This window comes from Tasmannia lanceolata, unplaced genomic scaffold (genome assembly GCF_043159265.1).
Source record: "Tasmannia lanceolata isolate RefF3 unplaced genomic scaffold, GAP_Taslan_0.1 ptg000541l, whole genome shotgun sequence".
NCBI lineage: Eukaryota > Viridiplantae > Streptophyta > Magnoliopsida > Canellales > Winteraceae > Tasmannia > Tasmannia lanceolata.
In genome coordinates this window covers 7,501-17,056 of record NW_027519213.1, presented here as the reverse complement: position 1 = coordinate 17,056, position 9,556 = coordinate 7,501, and the positions used below count along the sequence as shown (strand labels likewise).

At 37.8% G+C, this 9,556-nt stretch overlaps 2 non-coding genes across 2 annotated transcripts; both read right to left on the bottom strand.

Moving 5' to 3' along the window:
- Positions 1–740: 740 nt before the first annotated feature.
- Positions 741–814, bottom strand: TRNAW-CCA (transfer RNA tryptophan (anticodon CCA)). The gene has a single exon. It is a non-coding gene; the product is annotated as a tRNA-Trp (tRNA).
- Positions 815–979: 165 nt separating this feature from the next.
- TRNAP-UGG (transfer RNA proline (anticodon UGG)) lies at positions 980–1,053 on the bottom strand. The gene has a single exon. It is a non-coding gene; the product is annotated as a tRNA-Pro (tRNA).
- Between the last annotated feature and the right edge of the window lie 8,503 nt (positions 1,054–9,556).

Sequence of the window (9,556 nt, the reverse complement as noted above, 5' to 3'; positions counted from 1 at the left end):
GAAATCCCGACATTGGTAGATGTCACAGATGATAAATCAATCTTTTTTTTTTTTTCTACCTCTGCTACTCTATCTTTGTCAGTGCCGTCTATAATGACTGATGAATCAAGAACTTTCAATTGGAACTGATTCTGTCAATTGGTATTTTTTCTGATCATCACATCTCGCAAAAATTGAAACTTAGGTAAGTGCTTTATAAACATATGTAAAAAAAAAAGAACGTATCTCATTTAGCTCCTTCATGCCCACTATAACTAGTTATTTCGGTTTTCTACTAGCTGCTTCAACTATAACCCCAGCTCTATTGATTGGTCTGAGCAAGATACGACTTATTTGAAATTAATTGAATGAATAATTCATCAAAATAAATAGTTCTGTGAGATTTCAGGTATTCGATAGTTCCTTCCCGCGTTAATTACCAATTCTTGATCATTGAGATTCATGGGTGATTCGGAGTAATATTTAGGGATAGATATTACCTCTATTTTTACCCTTTCCAACAAATTGAAATGATTGAAGTTTTTCTATTTGGAATCGTCTTAGGTCTAATTCCTATTACTTTGGCCGGATTATTCGTAACTGCATATTTACAATACAGACGCGGAGATCAGTTGGACCTTTGATTGAGTAACATCTCTTTTTTGATTGACCTCCTTCTTAAGCTGCAGGAGGTCAAATTCAGGTTGCAGTTCAAGTTAGTAAAGTTATTTTATTGTGATTCAACATTACAAAAACAGAATCACGCTCTGTAGGATTTGAACCTACGACATCGGGTTTTGGAGACCCACGTTCTACCGAACTGAACTAAGAGCGCTTTCTTATGACAGGAGATACAACTGTAAAGAAAGGGATTCTTTTTGTACCCCCAATACACCTTGCATGCATGTAGTATCATAAAATGCAAAATTATGTCCAGTCCAGTCCAATTTGAATCGATCTCAACTGATCCCTCGTTACTGCCCATAGGAGAAGTAATAGGTAGGGATGACAGGATTTGAACCCGTGACATTTTGTACCCAAAACAAACGCGCTACCAAGCTGCGCTACATCCCTTTCAATTGTTGTACAGTTTCATTGTAGGGAATCCTTGTCTTGTTTTCCACATCGTTATTTCCTAATATCTAGAGACAATTTCTCTTGCCATTTCTTCTTTTTGATTTCATATAATCAAAGAATTATATACATATGAAACCTAACGTATAAAAAAATGAATATTTATCGGTAATGCTCAGTAAGAAAGGGTCATCTTTTTCTGTTTTAGGGACAAGTAGATCTAATCCACCGGATTATTGTACATATTCATTTTCATTTTAGTTCGGGATTAGGGATTTCGTGTACAAATACAAGTGATCTTTAGCTACAGATACATCTGATCATATATGTATTCCAATAAAGAAGGAGGATTTTCAATGCGAGATATAAAAACATATCTCTCCGTGGCACCTGTGCTAACTACGCTATGGTTCGGGTCTTTAGCAGGTCTATTGATAGAGATCAATCGTTTATTCCCAGATGCGTTGACATTCCCCTTTTTTTCATTCTAGTTATTGACATGGGAAGGGGTGAAGAAGATTAGAGATACAACAAATTCTCTGTGACTAATCCACCCTTTTGAATTTTTTTTTTAAGTTGTTTAGGAAGGAAAGAGAAAGAAAAGTGGATTAAACCTCAGCGAAACTCGGGCTCAGCATAGAATTAATAGAGGGAGAACAGAAATAGAAATGTGGGTCTAGGACAGGCTGTTCAAGAGCATACAAGATAGTAAATGAAATACTGACTGGGATTAGAAATAATGGATAGTTAGAAATAATTGTATTACTTATTATTACTCTATTGATTGCAGCGAAATCTTTCATAATTGGATTTCGAGTTATCAGTTAGCAACTTCTATTTATTTTTCCTTCTTTTCGTATTCTTCGATTCAGATCGAAAATAGAAGAGTGGAGGGAATCCAAAATCCAAAGGAGGTTCATGGCCAAGGGTAAAGATGTCAGAATAAGAGTTATTTTGGAATGTACCAGTTGTGTCCGAAATGATTTAAATAAGGAATCGCGGGGCATTTCCAGATATATTACTCAAAAGAATCGACACAATACGCCTAGTCGATTGGACTTGAGAAAATTCTGTCCTTATTGTTACAAGCATACGATTCATGGGGAGATAAAGAAATAGATCGAACAGAATAGAATGTCTGTTCCACCCTTCCAAGGAACAGGACAAAATTACATATAGATAGATATATAAAATATAAACAAATCAAGTACTATTACTATTTCGGTCGGATCCGAAACCGAAATGAATGAAGAAATAAGATTTTAGAGATAAGGAATAAATCATGGATAAATCCAAGCGACCCTTTCGTAAATCCAAGCGATCTTTTCGTAGGCGTTTGCCCCCAATTGGATCGGGGGATCGAATTGATTATAGAAATATGAGTTTAATTAGTCGATTTATTAGTGAACAAGGAAAAATATTATCTAGACGAGTGAATAGATTGACCTTGAAACAACAACGATTAATTACTATTGCTATAAAACAAGCTCGTATTTTATCTTCGTTACCTTTTCTTAATAATGAGAAACAATTTGAAAGAACCGAGTCGACCCCTAGAACTGCTGGTCCTAAAACCAGAAATAAATAGGCCTACTTCTCAATTGAATCAAAACTCTAATTGGAATTCAAACTCAGATTGAGGTTTTGTTCGAAAAGCCGAGATACTTGATTGTCGCGTCGTAAGAAAAAAAAAAAAAGAATGAATGGGGAAGAAAAAATATTTTTTTTTATTGAAAAGTGTTCGTTCATTTCTAATATTTATCATATTCATTTCTACTCTACCTTCCCGGAGTTCATTCTCCGGGGAACTCCGTTTAAATCATTTCGGTGAATTCGTTCCAGTCGCCTTATTTGATAATCTCATTTGAAATCATGTAAATGCAATTCCTATTTGATATAGCTATTTGTGCAAGTATTTTACGATTAAGAAGCAACTGCCTCTTGTACAGATCGTGCATTAATCGACTATAACTATAGGATACCCCATTTTCACGAGTTACTGCATTTATCCGAGTGATCCACAAACGACGAAAATCTCTCTTTTGCCTGCATCTATCCCGATGACTGGAAACCAAAGCTCTCATTTTCTGTTGAGTAGTAGTTCGAGTAAGTCTTGAATGAGCCCCTCGAAAGGTTGATGCAAATAAACGAATTTTTGTTCGACGTCTCCGAGCTATATATCCCCGCCTAACTCTGGTCATTGAATCAAATGAAACCTTGATGAATAACTAATTGATTTCTTTTCTTTCAGTCATTCTTTTCCCCTCCCCTAGTTTATTAGTAACAAAACGGATTCTTCCGATGTATAAAATAAAAATTCCAATGGCTTTTGCTACTATGACCTTCCCAACCACGATTTTTGATTTCTTCCAGGCATTTCACCTCGGAATAAGAAATTGTACCGATATTAGATATAAAATATCTAGTAAATAGGTAGTAATAAATAGAGAAAAATGGAGAAATAAATAAATAGTGGCTTCCATCGTTTCTATGATTACTTCTTAAACGGTGAGGTCCTCTCTATACACCGGAGCTCCTTCCCCCATTTAATCAATGTTATTAGTAACTTGTACAGTTCACACTCTTTGGCTCTACCCATAAAATTATCCAGTATATAGGTCTTTTCACAATGAGATCCATCCATACAGTGACGGCATTTAATTATGAAGGTTGGCTAGGTAGCTAACCCTGTTAGTCCGTTCTTGCAAGAGTAGAAGCATAATCTTTCTGCTTTTAAAATACTATTTTCCCCGCTTAATGGATAACCATTTGCTACCAATGGGGAATTGATTTTCATCTCAAATCGAGGTGATTGGATTTGCACCAATGGAAACCATAAATTCCATACACAATAGAGGTATATGATAGATCTTTATTTTGAGATAGTGAATGGAATGGAGTTCTTCCATTCTATCCTACTCATTGGTACTGGTCATTGATACTGGAAAAATCGTCTCATTTGTTCCAGATCATGATCTGAACGAGTCGCACATACACCCTAGTACATGTTCCTCGACGCTGAGGACATCCTCGAAGGGCAGGGGATTTCGTGACATTTTTGATTGGCTGTCTTGTGTTTCTAATAAGTTGTTTAATAGTTGGCATGCTGAATCGTATACAGAATGGGCTGGTTTAGATCGATCCTAACCGGATGATTATGAATTACTTCCATTTCATATAATATTTTACCAGGTTAAGAAGATAAAATATCAAATCACGGCTCATTCGAATTATGGTTCGAAATGGAATCAAGAATTTATGTGAAATCCCCGGTATTTTCGACCGCGACAACATCAACAATGCCATGGGCTTGGGCTTCTGTTGCTGACATAAAAACATCCCTTTCCATGTCTTCGGATATAACCCATAAAGGCTTGCCGGTTCTTTGTACATAAACCCTTGTGAGGGTTTCGCGGAGTTTCAGTAGTTCTTCCGCTTCCAGGATAAATTCTCCTGTGGGTGCCTCATAAAAAGAACTAGCAGGTTGGTGGATCATAACCCTGATGATATAACATAATGAACGGTTCCTCTATCTCGCACGATCGGTCGAAGGGAAGGGATAAAGAATAACAAGAATAAAAAGATAGAATTAGAATTGAACAACCGTACAGGCATCTTTTATGCATTGCATACGGCTCCGCAATGGAATTTCCTTTTCCCTTCCATCGAAGAAAGAGACAAATAGAATCCATCAGACCCAGATCGTTGAATGATCCATTTACCATCTTTCCTTTCGGAGGAGTCAAAAAATACTATGATGGTTCCGTTGCTTTATATATTTATCTCGTCTGTGATTCAGCAATCCCAAAGTTTCTTTATGATCCGATCAAATAAGGAAAAAATGATCTTTTTTTTTTTTCATTTTCGTACTCTTTCATAACATAAATATCGGAAAGAGGCTTCTGGTGTGAAAGCAAAAAAAAGGTTTGTGACGCTGAAATGGACCCCCGATACATAAGATCAAATCGTAAATAACCTTTGTTTCATACTACTATCTCGATATATAATCTCATGTTATGTTATGAAAAAAAAATAATAGTTTGCTCATATCGAACTCGAAGTGCCATGCTATTATTACTTATTATTCATATTCCATATGGCGAAGGCATAGTCTTCTTTTTTTTTTCTCAAATAAAAAAAAACTCATTGGCGCCAAGCGTGAGGGAATGCTAGACGTTTGGTAATTTCTCCTCCGACTAGGAGAAAAGATCCCATTGAAGCGGCTAATCCCATGCATATTGTATGTATGTCTGGTGGCACAAATTGCATAGTATCATAAATAGCTATTCCTGGTATTACCCATCCGCCGGGAGAGTTTATAAACAAATACAGATCCCTGGTATCATCCTCTATACTGAGATATACCATGAGACCAACAAGTTGATTCGAGATCTCGCTATCAACCTCTTGTCCTAAAAAAAGTAATCTTTCTCGATGAAGTCGGTTGATTAGGACAAAATTGTATCCCTTAGGAACCGCACACGCACCTTTGGATGCATACGGTTCAAAAAATCAAAATTGCGAAAAAAAAAAAAGAATTCATTGAACTTATCGAACTAACCCCTCATTGATGTATTCTTTCATCGAGATCCAAATCACGATGTAATTTTCTTGTTCCTAAATGGGCCTCTTCAATTCTTTTAGGTTTATGCTCTACTCCGGGTAAAGATCTGCCCGAATTCTATTTGCACATATAGGACAAATGATCACAGTACCGCTTCTTTTTGTTCCGACTTCTTTTTTTTTTTCAATTCGTTTTCATGTTCATGCCTTCCGCCAAATATTCGACTAATCATATTATTCCATTAATTGGTAGTTTTAGAGGTATAAATAGGGATCATTTATGATACGAGTAGTAATCATACATAGATTACCAATTTGGTATTTTTTGAACGGAGCCTGGATACTTCATTTTATTGGTCCAAGCCAACCATAAATTCTTCTAATTGAGAATATTGATCCCCAACCAACAAATAAATTGATCTAATTGCATTGCACTTCACGCTCCGAATTGAATTATTGATGGTTTAATCAATCTTTCTTGGGTGAAACAGAGGATATCTCGATCGGGGGAGAGAACGGGGAAATCCCATATGACCCAATATGTCTGACAAGTCGCACTATACGTCAACCCAAACTGCATCTTCCTCTCCAGGACTCCGAAAAGGTACTTTTGGAACACCAATAGGCATAAAATGAAAGAAAAATTAAGTACTCTATTTCACTTTGATGTGGAAACGTAACAATGGGTTTATTGTCTTCATAATATTGTCGTTTATCGTATTTTATCCATAGATTGGAAGGTTCATGGAGAAGACGGGTTGAATCAAAGGAAAATTCGTACAAATGGATCGTTCGAAGGATGAACAAGTATCTATGCATTCGCTCACAAAAATAGGATCAATCCCCCCATTGCGTATTGGTACTTATCGAGTATAGAATAGATCTGCTTCTCTTTGTTCCTACGAACAGAATTGTTAAATTATTACCAATGGAACGGAATAAATATTAACTCTTGCTTTGAGATAATCCACTGAAAAGGCGAGGTCCATAGCATCAATCAGTCTTTTCCAATGTGATAAAGTTACATAGTGTCTATTTTTTCTTTGATAAAATAAGGGGTATTTCCATGGGTTTGCCTTGGTATCGTGTTCATACCGTCGTATTGAATGATCCCGGTCGGTTACTTTCTGTCCATATAATGCATACAGCTCTAGTTTCTGGTTGGGCCGGTTCGATGGCTCTATACGAATTAGCCGTTTTTGATCCTCTGATCCCGTCCTTGATCCAATGTGGAGACAAGGTATGTTCGTTATACCCTTCATGACTCGTTTAGGATAACCAATTCATGGGGTGGTTGGAGTATCACAGGAGGAACTATAACGAATCCGGGTATTTGGAGTTACGAAGGTGTGGCTGGGGCACATATTGTGTTTTCTGGCTTGTGCTTCTTAGCAGCCATCTGGCATTGGGTGTATTGGGACCTAGAAATATTCTGTGATGAACGTACGGGAAAACCCTCTTTGGATTTGCCCAAGATCTTTGGAATTCATTTATTTCTCTCAGGGGTGGCTTGCTTTGGGTTTGGCGCATTTCATGTAACAGGCTTGTATGGTCCTGGAATATGGGTGTCCGATCCTTATGGTCTAACCGGAAAAGTACAATCTGTAAATCCAGCGTGGGGCGCAGAAGGTTTTGATCCTTTTGTTCCGGGAGGAATAGCCTCTCATCATATTGCAGCGGGGACATTGGGGATATTGGCGGGACTATTCCATCTTAGTGTCCGCCCGCCCCAACGTTTATACAAAGGATTACGTATGGGCAATATTGAAACTGTACTTTCTAGTAGTATCGCTGCTGTCTTTTTTGCAGCTTTCGTCGTTGCTGGAACTATGTGTATGGTTCAGCAACTACTCCCATAGAATTATTTGGTCCCACTCGTTATCAGTGGGATCAGGATACTTCCAGCAAGAAATATATCGAAGAGTTGGAGCCGGGCTAGCCGAAAATCTGAGTTTATCGGAAGCTTGGTCTAAAATTCCCGAAAAATTAGCTTTTTATGATTACATCGGTAATAATCCGGCGAAGGGGGGATTATTCAGAGCAGGCTCAATGGACAATGGGGATGGAATAGCTGTTGGATGGTTAGGACACCCCATCTTTAGAGATAAAGAGGGGCATGAGCTTTTTGTACGTCGTATGCCTACTTTTTTGAAACATTTCCGGTGGTTTTGGTAGACGGAGACGGAATTGTGAGAGCGGATGTTCCTTTTAGAAGGGCAGAATCGAAGTATAGTGTCGAACAAGTAGGTGTAACTGTTGAGTTCTATGGTGGCGAACTCAATGGGGTCAGTTATGGCGATCCTGCTACTGTGAAAAAATATGCTAGACGTGCCCAATTGGGTGAAATTTTTGAATTAGATCGTGCTACTTTGAAATCCGATGGTGTTTTTCGTAGCAGTCCAAGGGGTTGGTTTACTTTTGGACATGCTACGTTTGCTTTGCTCTTCTTTTTCGGACACATTTGGCATGGGGCTAGAACCTTGTTCAGAGATGTTTTTGCTGGTATTGACCCTGATTTGGATGCTCAAGTGGAATTTGGAACATTCCAAAAACTTGGAGATCCAACTACAAGGCGACAAGTAGTCTGATACAACATTACTCTAGCGTCTTTTGCCTCTATTTGATTTTTTTTTGATTTGACATAAGGTTAGGGTACCGTAGAAATCTTGATTTTAATCATCGCCTTTTCTTTGACTCTTGCCCTTTCTTTACTTTATCTGGGAAATGTTCCCAAATGCACAGGTGTGGAAGCTATAATTGTAAACCACGATCGAATCCATGGAAGCATTGGTTTATACATTCCTGTTAGTCTCGACTCTAGGGATAATTTTTTTCGCTATCTTTTTTCGAGAACCACCTAAGGTTCCGACAAAAAGGATGAAATGATTTTTATTATCTCAATTGAAGTAATGAGCCTCCCAATACAATATGGGAGGTTCATTATTTCAACTAGTCCCCGTGCTCCTCGAATGGATCTCTTAGTTGTTGAGAGGGTTGCCCAAAAGCGGTATATAAGGCGTACCCAGTAAAGCTTACAAGTGAACCAGATATGGAGATGGCGACTAGGGTTGCTGTTTCCATTATTAGATAATTTCAAGACCACGACGGATCTACGCTACGAGAAGATCGTTTATTTACAACGGAATAGTATACAAAGTCAACAGATCTCAACCAATGCAATAGGATTTATGGCTACACAAACCATTGAGGGTAGTTCTAGATCTAGGCCAAGACGAACTATTACAGGGAATTTATTGAAACCATTGAATTCGGAATATGGTAAAGTAGCCCCTGGATGGGGAACTACTCCTTTGATGGGTGTCGCAATGGCTCTGTTTGCGATATTCCTATCTATTATTTTGGAGATTTATAATTCTTCCGTTTTACTGGATGGAATTTCAATGAGTTAGGTCCATAAGAACCAGAACCATGAAGTCCTAGTTTTCAATCAAAAATGAATTACTTAGGGATCAGATTTCTAGGCTATTCCGGTAGTTCGACCGTGGAATTCCGTTGTTTCGGTATTTCCGGAATATGAGTGTGTGACTTGTTATAATTGATCCTATTGATAGTACAGAGAATGGGTCTGTCATCTCGATCGAGATGGTTCTGCCTCGTCAGATATTCATTCTAGTATCTGAAGCACGGAATATAATCAAGAAATATTTGAACTATGATTCATACCTACTATTCAGACCTCGCGACCGGACTCCAAAAAATGAGAGGTATTTCATAAATTGAACGATTTTTCTTCCTTCAGAATCATGCTTTTTTGACCGAAGGACAAATGTTTCTCTGGATTTTTAGTCATTACATCCATTCATTGAATAAGTGATGATCAAATGGTTCTTACTCAGAGAACCTTTGGGCTTAGCTTGGGGGCTTTATTGAATCATCGTGGTTCTAGTATGAATCTGAGGTTTCAATCGATTCATAGGGT